General features: G+C 36.4%; 1 long non-coding RNA gene and 1 other non-coding gene across 2 annotated transcripts; one reads left to right on the forward strand and one right to left on the reverse strand.

The window, feature by feature from the left end:
- Nucleotides 1-2,923: 2,923 nt before the first annotated feature.
- LOC138906365 (uncharacterized) lies at nucleotides 2,924-10,112 on the reverse strand. The gene is made up of 3 exons (XR_011413633.1): nucleotides 9,540-10,112; nucleotides 3,091-3,809; nucleotides 2,924-2,992 (listed from the first exon to the last, which is right to left on the reverse strand). It is a non-coding gene; the product is annotated as an uncharacterized lncRNA (long non-coding RNA).
- On the forward strand, nucleotides 9,789-10,004 carry LOC117274941 (small nucleolar RNA U3). The gene has a single exon (XR_004505102.2). It is a non-coding gene; the product is annotated as a small nucleolar RNA U3 (small nucleolar RNA).
- Nucleotides 10,113-14,309: the final 4,197 nt, after the last annotated feature.

Here is a 14,309-nt window from a genome sequence, read left to right on the forward strand (position 1 = left end):
TATATTGTTGTTGTATAATATACAAATATAACAAAATTGATTTTTGGTTATATATAGATTATTAAAATTCTTTAACATTAGGAAAGATTTTAATAAAATGACAATGATGATTCAAATTTTGGTTTAGATCACAAGTTTAAATTGATGTAATATTTTTTTATTCCCCTTATATAAGTTCTGGTTCCACCACCGCTCGTATGTTCAACTTTCTTCCGCATTAAATTTATGTCAAAGTCTTAAAAAAATTAAGGAAAGTGCTAACTACTCAGTTATTGTTAATTATATGCTCTCTCTGTTCATAATTTCTAAAACATAATTATCTCAAATTATTTGTCATTTTAGAAGTTCTAGACAAACTTAATTGTCATTTTCTATTTTACCCTTAGTACTAATTGTTCTTGAAGACTACTAATACTTAAATTGTGCTGTAATATTATGATGATTTAAATACCAATAAGATATAAATAAGGGTAAAATAGTCAAATAAACCTCTTAATTATTATATTTTCTCAAGAGAAGTGAAAAATAATTAAGTATTTTACTGTCTCAACATGCTTCTTGCAATTTAAGAATTTTATCAAATTGCTGAGTTGTATTTACTCATAATCCCTACACATCTCAAGTGTGGTAAGGTTAAATTAAATACTCCTTACTCCCAGACAAAGTGAAACTACTTACTATTCAATATCTAAAATAATTTTCATTCATTTTTCTACTATAAAAGTATGCGGTCTATATAACGGAATAATACCTCAATTCTCTTAAAATTTGTATTATCAGCACTAAGTGATGGATTGATAGCTGATATAAATCGTTAGTCGTCATAATCTCTCGGCAGATGAAGCATTCTTATCTCAATTTACAGAAACATAATGGGCCGAAAAATTATAATAATATTTATGAAGTAACAAGTTCTAAATAATGGGCCGAAAAATATTGGGCTAGAATTGGATAGGGACCGCGCGAACGCAGGCCCCCACTACCACTTGGGCCGACCTTAGGCGGACACCCCTCCTAAAGTGCAATGGAGGTCACCAACCTAGGCCATGGGTCTTGTTGATCTCAGCCCATTTCTTATACTAAGCCTTTCGCTCCCCTTTGCCTTCAAACTGCCGATGTGGGAGCAATCACTCACAATGAAGCTGCCATTCTTTTGAAATTAAAAATTAGACTATATTTCTTTTTAATACAAAAACAATAATAATAATTATTATTATAATAAAAGTGCTTTATTTTGAAGAGTAATTGTTTAATTATGCAATTTTATGCTTAAACTGAATAAAACCATAATATATGAAATATAGACATAGAAATAAAGAGCTAATATATGATCCTCAAGATTTTACGATTTTTGAACGATGAGAATTGACATGGCATTGCAGACAATATCTAACAATAAACTAAAATTACTTAACAGACACCCAAATTGATAACCAAAATTAGATTTGATCTATATGATACTAAAATCACCTAGTTGAGCAGATAATGCATTTGATTATGGAAAAGAGAAGCCAATATATAAATAGTAGCACGAGTTGCAAAATGGTTTCAACCAGCAGCCTATACATCCTCGTCACATGATTATCAAAGAGTAGACTGATAATCATTTTAGTTTGTTAAAGCTTTTGTCCTGCCATTTTGTTCATTGCCTTTGGTGATTCACTAAGTAGGAAGACTCATTTCCAAACTTCACCTCTCCCAACAAAAGTTAAGCCTAAGACACGGTCGCAGACTCAAATGACTGCAGCATGTTTAAGAACAGTTTTCCTCAATCAAAATATCAGAATGAATTTGTACAAACATACAGAGAAATGAAACTAATATCACCTAAGTTTCTTGAAAATTTGTAGAGTTGGCCAAGAAAAACTGGAGTGGCATATTGAAGAAGCACATTCCAGTACAGGTACCTTTTCACTAAGAAGAAATAGTGCCCTTTTGCAGTTGGACATTGTATTTCTTGACTTAGAAGCTTGTCTTTTGTGCAAAAACAAGTCTGCCTTTGCTTTTTCTTGTGAAAACCATTCCTTGATCAATACATGCGCATCTAATGAATTATGACACTATGAGTTTTTTTTCTTTCTCATAAGCAGAAGTACAACTGTGGTAATAAAAGTATTCTAACCTTCTCTTGAAACTAAGAAGAGAACAAAGAGAGTTCAAAGTGTTCTCACTCCTTTGCTTGGTTTAAATACAGTCAAACATCTCTATAACAGTCTTGTTTGTTCCGAATATTTTTAGATGTTATATTGAAATGCTGTTATAGACAACATATATTATAACATAACATAAAAATTGGTTCCGGAAAAGCTTAGCTTTTATAGTGAAGTGTTATTATATAGGAATATTGTTATAGAGAAGTCTGACTGTAGTATGAAAACATTTTTCTCCGGGGGCACACTTAATTAATGAACATGAGGCTAGGGAAAATGTCACAGTTTTCCGATCATTTTCCTCCTTTCCTAAACCATCCTTTCCCTCATTACCAAACAAGATGTTGCAGAACTGTTTTTAGATGCATTCTCCCCTTCAGCAAAGCGTTAACAATGCATGTACAGGGGAACTACAAGCCCAATAAGAAGTGTCGAAAGATGTTATCAACTTCACCCTTATAAATGTTCTAGATAGTACTAGATGATATAAGCTCACCAAGATTATGAGCCTTCAAAATTTGACCACTAAAAAGGCACCAGGCCAAAGCCTAAGCTCAACCAATCCATAAGGTTTGAGGCTCTCACTTTCACACTGATGTATACAGCTCACAAGCTTAAATTTGGTCCATTTTATGAAGAACAATTTAATAGAACAGGGTCATGCAAAAGCTTCACCTCATTGAAAGTGCATGACCATTTACAGCTCCTTCCTAGCACAGTTTCGCACTACCCTTTGATCATGCTCCATTCCATTGGGGATTGCAGAGATCTCCTTTCAATTGCTGCAACTTCTCTAGCGCCTTTTTCGGCCTTGATTTCAATTGCCTCGTTAAATGTTTCAACTTTATTTTCAAGCACCAATGTATTTCATACAAAAATAATTAGAGGGGTGAAAGGTAGAAAATGAAAGAGGGATGTAGTGTGTCTTGTGGAATTTCACCTGGTCAAAATGTCTGAGAAAAGAGAGCATGAAACCTTAATAGCTTCAGCTTTTCCCTCAAAGCTTGATCCTTCTCATGGCAAACTTTGCTTTAAACAATAACCTTTTTCTAGTGCCACTGGACCAGGATAATCCAGATTGAAATCTTCGACCTTCAGACACAGTGAAAGAAATAAGATTGGTAGACGTCTCGAGTTGCCTTTGCAGCATGCTCTGCAATCGCCACTTTATCTTTTAAGGTACTACATCTCTCCCTACAAGAACATAGAGAAGGATATTAGTTCCTGGATGTACATATTCTAATTGCTCCATACATAATATATGTTCACATGATATTATGGAATTCATAGTTTCTTCCGACTTTTCAATTACCAGGGGTGCAGATATAGAAAAAGCTTAAAAAGTTCAGAAAGGACATTCTTCTTTAAGAAGTTTACTCGTTTTACTTATTTTGTCTGTTCTGGTTAGACCTCACATTTGCAAATAGATTTGAAATTTACATACACGGATAACAAAAAGAAAACAAATAAGACGCTATCAATAAAGTAGAGTTAGAGATTTGATAGCCACGTATATTTATTCTTGAACTTTTCTTAGGTATTCCTGTACAGCATTTGCTGCAGCTCCACCAGCCAATAAAGCTTTCTCAAGCTCATCGTCAGGTTTTGTTAGTTTTTCAATTTTGCAACCGCTTGTCTGTGCATTGTATTGTCCTCTTGCTGCAGAAAGAGTCAAGATGTATGCTTACATGAAAATCTTGATAGAGGCGGCTAAGAAGAGAGTATGCTCCTATTCATATCACAAAACTGATGGACTAAAAGCAAACCTGACCTATCTATATATATATGTTTCATTAGACCTTGGTTTTTGTTTTGCAGATCATCTACCAAGGCAACCCTTGTGCCTCCAGAAGTACATCTTCTTTAATCTAGAGCATTATTGTCACCTTGCAGCTTTGCAATCTTTAACCAATCTTCCGAACAAGCATTTACAGAAGAATCACCTTTACCATTAGAACACAAAAGGAGCAAGACGGAGAATTCTCCTACGAGTTTTTCATCTTCTTCTTCTTAATCTCATTGTTGGTTATGACTTTTTATATTGTAATCTTGCATAGTAGTATGAGTAGCTAAACTCGTCATCTAGGGTTGATGGAACTAATTGTTGGATGAAGTCTTGATTACGTTTTGATATAATTGAGCCGTTTTTACTCTATAATTATTCAACTATGTGTTTCTTGTGATTAATTGAAAGGGCCATTGATTAATCGTGTCTAGTTGTCTAGTGTTGCTTGAGAAAGAATACTTGATTAGATTGTTGTTGAACAATGCTACTTTCGAGTAAGTTAAGAGATTAATTACTTGAATTTAAAAGCAGGATTAGAGATAACGAAGCTTTGGTGTGATATTGATGAAACAGGTGCACATTGTTGATACGACAAATGGAGGCCTATGCACTCCCTACATAAATGAGTCATATGTTTGCTCGTAGAGTGGAAAGAATGATAACCATAGGCCTCCCTACATAAATGAGTCATATGTTTGCTCGTAGAGTGGAAAGAATGATAACTAGGGCTTCAGAAAAAACATGAATTACGTCAATAATTTTGGGGGTCAGAGGCAAGGTGGACAACAATGAGGACCTCAAAATCAGTAGTACAGAACAACCCAGCAACAATACAATACCATTCCAGGGGGAACACGACCACAAGGCCAAGTTGTGCCTTATCAAAGGCAGCATGGCTACAATCAGCAATACCAACAACAGTTGGCTTACCAACCGCCTCATCAACAGCAGGACAGTAATATGATAGAAATAAAGGGCATGCTGCAACAACTCATTGGGACAAATGGAAAGATGCAAGAAAAGTTAGCATCACATGATTCGGCTATTAAAGGCATCGAAACTCAATTAAGCCAGTTATCTATGGCCTTGAACAATCGCCCACAAGGAACGTTGCATGCAGACACAAACATCAATCCAAAGGAGCAGAACCCAAATCAGCTAATGGCAGTAAGTCTCAGGAATGGAAGGGATTTAGATAGAGAGCAAGAAGTTTCTCAATCTAGGAGAGACGCAGTGCCAATTACTCCAGTGACATTAGAGACCGACGAGTCAAATGAGCTCACAAAAGTTGTAATTGAACAGGCACAAGTAGACAAAGGCAAGGAGAAGGAATTTGAACAACTCCAGAACAGGTGGTGGAAAAGGCTCCTAATAAAGAAAAGACACCAAGCAGTGGGCAGAAGTTAACTCCTGCACCATTCCCTCAAAGGTTGGCAAAGCAAAAGAGAGATGATCAATACAGGAAATTCATGGAAATGCTTAGACAAATTCAATTGAATATTCCGCTGATAAATGCTTTGAGGGAAATGCCAGGCTATGCAAAAATGATGAAGGATCTGATGTCTCGAAAATTTGACTTCCAAGACCTGTCTACTGTAACTCTAACTCAAACTTGCAGCGCTGTAGTGACAAGACCCATGACTCAAAAATTGTCTGATCCCGGTAGTTTCACTATCCCATGCACAATTGGAAGTTATGCTTTTGCTAAAGCATTGTGTGACTTAGGAGCCAGTATCAACTTGATGCCTTTGGCAATCTACACAAAATTAGGTATTGGCAGAGCTAGACCGACCTCAATGTTGTTGCAACTGGCTGATCGCACAGTCAAAAGGACGACATAAATTTGGATGATGTGCTTGTCTAGGTGGGGAAGTTTGTATTTCCTGCCGACTTCGTTATTCTTGACTGTCAAGTTGACGAAGAAATACCAATAATTTTAGGGAGGCCGTTCTTAGCCACTGGGAGAGTATTGATCCACTGTGAGACTGGAGAGTTAAAAATGAGGTTGAATAATGAGGAAATAATATTCAATGTTCAACAATCTATGAGGAGGCCCAGAAAATTTGCAAATTGTTCATTAGTGGAGGCGGTGGATGTAATACTACAAGAGGAGGATGAGACCCTTAATGTCAGAGATCCATTAAAAGCGTGCTTGATGAATTTGGAAGATGTGGATGGTGAAGAGTTGGCAGAGTGGGTCATGGCTCTCGAAGGTCAAGGGTTCTGGCAAAGAGAACCCCAGTTCGAGCCACTACACTTAGAATAAAAGGGCAACACCATATGCAAAGCCATCAATAGAGGAGCCACCACAGTTGGACCCGAAACCGCTTCCTGGTCACCTCAGGTACACTTTCTTAGGGCCTAACTCTACTTTACCTGTTATTATCTCATCCGGTTTGTTAGCTGTGCAGGTAGAATTATTCCTACAGGTGTTACAGGAATGTAAGACTGCTATTGGTTGGACCATGGCAGATATAAAAGGTATCAACCCGGCCTTTTGCATGCACAAGATTCTCTTGGAATAAGGGCACAAACCTTCAAGAAAACATCAAAGAAGGCTGAACCCGAACATGAAAGAAGTGGTGAAGAAAGAAGTGATCAAGTGGTTAGATGCGGGTATCATTTCCCCCATCTCTGACAGTAACTGGGTTAGCCCAGTTCTGTGTGTGCCAAAGAAGGGCGGAATGACGGTCGTGAAAAATGAGAATAACGAGTTGATCTCGACTCGTACAATCACGGGTTGGAGAATTTGCATGGATTATAGAAAACTGAACTCAGCCACCCGGAAAGATCATTTTCCCTTGCCATTCATTGATCAAATGTTGGATAGGTTGGCTGGGCAGTCTCATTTCTACTTTTTGAATGGATATTCGGGGTACAATCAGATCTCAATAGCCCTTGAATATAGAGAGAAAACATCCTTTACTTGTACGTATGGCATTTTTTCCTTTCGGAGAATGTCGTTTGGCCTGTGCAATGCACCGACTACATTTTAGAGGTGTATGTTAGACATTTTCACTGATATGGTGGAGGATATTATGGAAGTCTTTATGGATGATTTCTTAGTGGTGGGGGATTCATTCGAAGACTGTCTTCACAATTTAAGAAGAGTGTTAAAAAAGTGTGTGGAGACAAATTTAATGCTGAACTGGGAGAAGTGCCATTTTATGGTACAAGAAGGTATAGTGTTGGGGCATCGAGTGTCCAGTAAAGGCATTGAGGTTGACCATGCTAAGGTTGACGTGATTGAGAAGTTGCCACCATTCACTTCGGTCAAAGCAGTGAGAAGTTTGCTTGGGCACGCCGGATTCTACAGGCGATTTATAAAATATTTATCTAAAATTGCTAACCCCTTATGTAAACTCCTTGAAAAGGATCATCCCTTTGTATTATCTGATGATTTCAGGTTGGCATTTGAGGAGCTGAAGAAGAGACTGGTGACTGCACCAATCATCGTTGCACCCAACTGGGAGCAGCCGTTCGAGCTCATGTGTGACGCAAGTGATTATGCTATAGGAGCAGCCCTAGGGCAGTGAAAGGACAAACTGGTGCACCAATTTACTATACAAGCAGAACACTAAGCGGTGCACAACTCAATTATATCATGACTGAGAAAGAGATGTTGGTTGTGGTGTTTGCATTCGACAAATTCAGGTCTTATTTGATTGGTTCAAAAGTGATTGTTTATACTGACCATGCATCACTTAAGGTACTTGATAGAAAATAAGGAGTCAAAGCCACACTTGATACGTTGGGTTCTGTTGCTATAAGAATTCGATTTGGAGATCCGCGATAGGAAAGGGACATATAACCAAGTGGAAGACCACCTTTCAAGGTTGGAGGGAGCTAAAAAGAAAGTAAAGGTTGAAGATATAACTGAGACATTCCCGGATGAACAATTACTAGCAGCGGTAATGGAGGAGATGCCATGGTATGCTGATATTGCTAATAATTTGGCAAGTGGTATTGTACCTTATGAACTCTCTTCGATTCAAAAGAAAAAGTTCTTTCGCGATTGTCGGTCTTATTACTGGGATGAACCTTTACTTTTTAAAATATGTATAGATAACATGATCCGGAGGTGAATCCCCAAGAAAGATCAATCTTCAGTTTTGCAGGCTTGCCATGCTTCACCATATGGTGGGCACTTTGGAGGAATTCGGACAACGGCAAAGGTGTTGGAGTCGGGTTTGTATTGGCCGACTTTATTCAAGGATGCCCATGCTTGGGTGAAAATTTGTGATGAGTGCCAAAGGACAGGCAACATATCTCGCCGTCACGAGATGCCGATGACTACAATTCAAGAGGTGGAAGTATTTGACATGTGGGGGATTGATTTTATGGGACCATTTGTCAGCTCGTATGGTAACAAGTACATAATGGTAGCAGTTGACTATGTCTCCAAATGGGTTGAAGTTGTGTCTCTTCTAACAAATGATGCCAAAGGAGTGACATGCTTTCTAAAGAAAAACATTTTCACACGTTTTGGCACTCCGAGAGCTATAATCAGTGATGGTGGAACCCATTTTTGCAATAGAGCATTCGCAAGGCTGTTAGAAAAGTATGGAGTTCTCCATAAGGTTGCCACACCTTACCACCCACAAAAGAGCGGGCAAGTGGAAGTGTCCAACAGGAAAATCAAAAGTGTCATGACCAAAACAGTGAATGCGACGAGGACTGATTGGGCAAAGAAGTTGGATGATGCATTATGGGCGTACCGCACAATATTTAAAACTCCAATTGGTATGTCTCCATACAAGTTGGTGTTTGGAAAAGTATGCCAACTTTCGGTGGAGCTTGAGCATAAAGCCTTATGGGCACTGCGGTAGTTGAACTTGGATATGGAAACTGCAGGCACAAGTAGAGTCACAAAGCTATATGAACTCAAGGAATTCCGGTTCCATACATTCGAGAATGCAAGATTGTACAAAGAAAGGATGAAGATGATGCATGATAAGCATATTCTAGATCGGAACTTCAAAACCGGAGATCTAGTGTTGTTATACAACTCGAGATTAAGATTGTTTACGGGTAAGATGAAATCTAGATGGTTAGGACCATTTAGAGTTGTGCAAGTGTTCTCAACTGGAGCAGTAGAAATTAAGTCCAAAGATGGAACGAATAGGTTTAAAGTGAATGGGCAAAGGCTGAAACACTACCTTGGAATGGTGGAAGAAAAATGGGAGAAATTTGTGATGTCTTTGGAAGAGCCCCAATAATTGAGCGAAGTGCAATCATGAAAGCATGCGTCGTGCCTCGACGTTAAATCAGGCGCTTCCTGGGAGGCAACCCATGATTTTGTTGTAATTCGTTGTGCCGTGACGTTAAATCAAGCGCTTCTTGGGAGGCAACCCAATATTTTTTCTTTGTTATAACTTTTTTCGTATTTATAATTTTTTCTCCTTTTACTTTTTTCCTTCTTATTTGGCCTCAAATAGTCCTGGCATAGAAAAAATTACAAATGTTTTATAGTTCTAGTTGATTGGAGAGATCAAAAGGACAACAACTGGCTAGGTTTCTGATCTTCGTCATAGCAAACTTCCAGCTTAAAATAAAATAAAATTAAAAAGCAAAATCATCAAACAAACCCATTTAACACCTACTTTCGTCAATTTCCCGTCTTGTGGAATTTCTGAAATCTTCCAATGTTCCATAACCCTATACAAATTGTTAACATCAAACGGCCTGCTTTCATTTCATGATAGTTGTAAAAGCAAACCTGTTAATCTTCGCATATGAAAGCTGACTCAATTCCACTTCTTGCACTGCAGAACGACACTCTTTCTGTCCCTCATCGGCAATATAAAGCACAGAAAAGGCATTTACAAGCACAGATGACGAAGATGAAGTTCATGACCTTACTTGAACAGGATCTGTTCTATAGGCTCGTACCACTGTATCCTTGAGTTCTAAGGAGACAGGAAACCAAGTCTGGTTGATGAGACATGGCCATTGGACCAGAGCGTGATTAACAGCTCCCACGGCCCTCGGGTTATGGTGCCGTAGATGATCGTTCTCAGCCCCCTAACCATGGGTGTTGGGATGGTCTAATGGCTGTCTGACAGACTCCAATTCCTTTTTTTTGCTCTTGATGTTCTCCATTTCTGTCACTTGAAGTTGAGCTGAATCCCTCCTGCAAATTTCACCATAGATGACTGCTAAAATTCACCATTCATATTCACTAGAACTAGAATAACTTTTCGAGACAACAACCCTTTCCCTATAAGCTAAGCAATTGTATATTGGTTTTAGACTAGTCTTAGTAGGCGCTTTTACGCGCGTGCTGTACGTATCAATGAATATATAAATTTTAAAAATTACATAAATAATGTATTTTTCGTTATTGAACAAATACTAAAGAAAGAAATGTAAGTTCCTAAAATAACGAATTTTAATCTCACTAAGTTAGCTCAATAAAATACTAAAGGTTGTAGCAAATAGGTTAGTTCCTGTGGGATTCGATTCCAAACTCTTGAACCGGATTATTTTTGCAGCGACCGCTTAGTCCTTTTTATAAGGCATAGCTGGGCGTGATAAGAATCTGATTTTGAGAAGCAGAAAAATGTAGCTTCTCCCCCCAAGCACTTTTCTGAAAAGCACTTTTGAAAAAAATACACTTATAAGCAGTTTTCAAAGGCTTGGACAAACACTAATTACTGCTCAAAAGTGCTTTTTAAATTAATTAGCCAAACACAAACCGATTCTCACAAAAAGTATTTTTTTTTCTTTAAAAAGGTGAAAATTACTCTATACGAGCATATAAAATTTGGAATTTTAAATCTCTTTTCAATATTTTTAATCATCTAATATTTGGAAGGTGGGCGTGGCTCCTATAAATGACAAGATGCGGGAAGCGAGGCTCAGATGGTATGGACATGTGCGGAGGAGAAGCCCTGATACCCCGGTAAGAAGGCGTGGATGGTTGGCTTTGGCGGGTAGGAGAAGAGGTAGAGGGCGACCTCAAAAGTATTGGAGAGAGGTGATCAGGCAGGACATGGTGTGGCTTCAGATTTTCGAGAACATGGTCCTTGATAGGATGATGTGGAGATGGAGCATTAGGGTTGTATGTTAGGAGGTAGTCGAGCATTTTTCTACTTCGTTCCGGGTGTGAGGCTAGTCTGATAGACTTTGTCTTAGATCGCTAGTGGTTAATGTTGTATTCACATTATTTTCCTGTTTTTCATAGCACCAAGCTTTATTTACTGGTTATTGTTATTACGTTTCAACTATTTTATGGTTCTTATAATTATGTTATTATTTCTATGGTCTTTTTTCTATTGATGGAACTAATATATTGTCCTTTTCGTCTTTTTCGTTTTATTGAGTCGAGCCTCTCTACTCCATCGGGGCACGGATAAGGTTTACGTACACACTACCCTCCCCAGACTCCTTACCTATAGGATATTACTGGGTTGTTGCTATTGTTAATATTATAATATTTGGAATTCTTCTATTCTCGGGGCTCAAACCTGGAATCCCATTCATTTCACGTGATACTTTGATGTTCTCTTTTCATTTTCAAAGTGTTTTACCAGATTTTTCCCTTAAAACTTTCAATGAACTTGAACATATCTTTATGATATATACAAATCCACATTTATTTTCTCAAATTCTAATTGTGGTTAATATAAAATAATGGGTTTGAACTTTGCTTAGATTTTACTACATCAAAGTTTTAACTAGCATTTGAATATAGATTTGGTTGAAACTTGAAAAAAAAGTTTTTAAAGATGAGATGAGAAATAATTTTTGAAAGTTGAAATTATGTTTGAACATGCATTTTACTTGAAAAGAAATTGAAGTTTTACGAGTAGAAAACTACAAAAAAATTAAAAAACTAGTCTAAACCACTTTTTGAAACTTGAAAAAATTATCTTCAAAAATTGCCCAGAACTAGTAATATTTTACAACTAAACAATATTTTTAAAATATTTTGAAAAGAAGTACAAAAAAAAAGAAGAACTTATCCAAACAGAAGCTTAGAATAGTTCTCTTCTAGTATTCTATTACTCTTTTACATGAGTAATTTTGGTTAAGCTTTTAGCAAACTAGACATTTTTCAACTAAATTATAGTTTCTTAGTATTTTGTCAACTATATTCTAAAGTGTCCCAAAAATCATTTATAGTTGATAAATTTTAGTGGAATTCAAAAGTTACAGATCATCCCAATAATGTTACTCATTGGGCCGATAAATCTTGGAGTTAGAATTGGGTAGGTGCCGCACAGACGCAAGCCTTTGCTATCATAAATTATGACGCTCCAATGCTTGGGGCTTCTTAATCGGACACCCCTCTAAAATGAGATGGAGGCCACTAGTCTAACACCCCTCTCCAATCTTAGAAACACTTTTTTTTTTCCTCAAAAAAAATATTTTTTTTCAAAGTTAAAGTGTTTGGTCAAATTTTTGGAAGAAAAAAAAGTATTTTTGAGAAAAAGTAGAAGCAGTTTTAGAAAAGTAGAAAAAAGTAGTTTCTCCAAAAGCACTTTTTGAAAAGTACTTTTGAGAAAAACTATACTTAGAAACAATTTTTAAAAGTTCGGCCAAACACTAATTGTTGTTCAGAAGTGCTTTTCAAATTAATTAATCAACCACAAATTATTTTTTTAGCAAAAATATTTTTGAGAAAAGCACAAACGGGCTATAAGTCATAAGCCTTCATGATTACCTATACACACTTTATCGACAAGGCAAGAGACTAATAATCTACATGTTGTTAATTTTCAAAATGATTCAACTTGAACTTAAAAATCAAAACAAATTATTATCAGTAAGCTACTTCCTTTCAAAACTATTAGCACAATAGGGTGACGGTCCTACTAGCAAAGAAGGAACCGTATGATAAAATTTAATTTTTTATAGTTACTCCATATGTTTGCCAATGAAAACCTTTTGTACGGACAAATTAGGAACTACTACATATAATAGAAGGGTAATTTTGAGTAGTATTAAGACTTTCACTAAGATGAAATAGACTTTCATGACTTAGGAGCTCCGTCCGATCCATTTCTACAGAAACAAGCTAATTTCATCACACCGATATTAAACATTAGCAGATCTACCTTTGCTTTTTCTAATGAAAACCATTCCTTGATCAAGGACATGTCCTTCTAATAATATAAGCTCAACTTCACTCTTATATATGTTCTAGATAGAATTAGAAGATGTATAAGCTCTCTAAGAAATTACAAGCCTACAAAATTTGACCGTTGTAAAGACACGAGACCTGAGCCAATCTATTTAAGGTTTGAGGCTCTCACAATTAGCCTGATGCTAGCTCTAATGTATACAGCTCATATTGACATAATAATGATATGATTGAAAGGTGTATTCCAAACAAATAAGCATATGAGTGAAAGGTAGAAAACAAAGGACAAATTAATACAGTTTGTGTATATGGTGGAATTTCAAAAATAACAACAAATTGCAGTGCATTTTTCACCTTTAACAAACTCAAATAAAGTAGCACATGTAATTCCTCAAAAGAATGCAAGTGTTAAAAGTTGTATGTACCTCTAATCTAGCAAGCTTTAAATCAGATTTTTATATTAAAAACTACAACATTCTGATAACATACCGAATTTACACACACACACACACTCAATAAACCAGAAAATGTTAGTAATGCCATAGAAGACATTAGGGACCTGTTTGGCCATTAATTTTGTCAAAATAAACTAGGGTTTTATTTGGCAAATACATGTTTGGCCATAGATTTTGCCCACATTTTGGCCAAATCCGAAGTCTCAAATCCCAAATCCCAAAACCATCTCAATAGCTGATTTTGGGCCAAAATATCACTATTATATTTTTTAAAAATTGTCCCAAATTTTTGTATTTTATAAAAGAGTCCACCATTTATTATTTTGTAACGAATTTGCTTCGTCTTCTCGGTCATCTAATAGTATATCATTTAGTTCATTATAAAAATGATAATTTTGTATCAAATTTATTTATGTTTAGGACTATGGTTTGCGATAATATAATGAATGTTATTGATAATGGTATTATTGAGTATTTGTGATAGTTTTTAGAACTTGTGGGTATAAGTTATGTTTCATGTTTTTCCAAACCAAACTTCACCCAAAACAGATATCCAAACACATTTTCATCTTCAAACTAAATTTCACCTAAATCAGATTTTTCAGAATAAATTTGAGAATCTATGGCCAAACGCTAGCTAGAAAAATGGGAAAGATGTACCTTAAACTTGAAGAGATTTCTTTACTGTTACTACAAATCTAATTTCCTTATTAGCAGAGTCTACGTGTATAATTTTTCTTCTTTTGCCATGTGTTGAAAAAATTACAAATGTGGTATAGTTCTGGTTGATTTGGAGAGAGAAGAGGTACAACAAGAACCGGCAAGATTTC

The sequence above is a fragment of the Nicotiana tomentosiformis genome, chromosome 2 (assembly GCF_000390325.3).
Source record: "Nicotiana tomentosiformis chromosome 2, ASM39032v3, whole genome shotgun sequence".
NCBI lineage: Eukaryota > Viridiplantae > Streptophyta > Magnoliopsida > Solanales > Solanaceae > Nicotiana > Nicotiana tomentosiformis.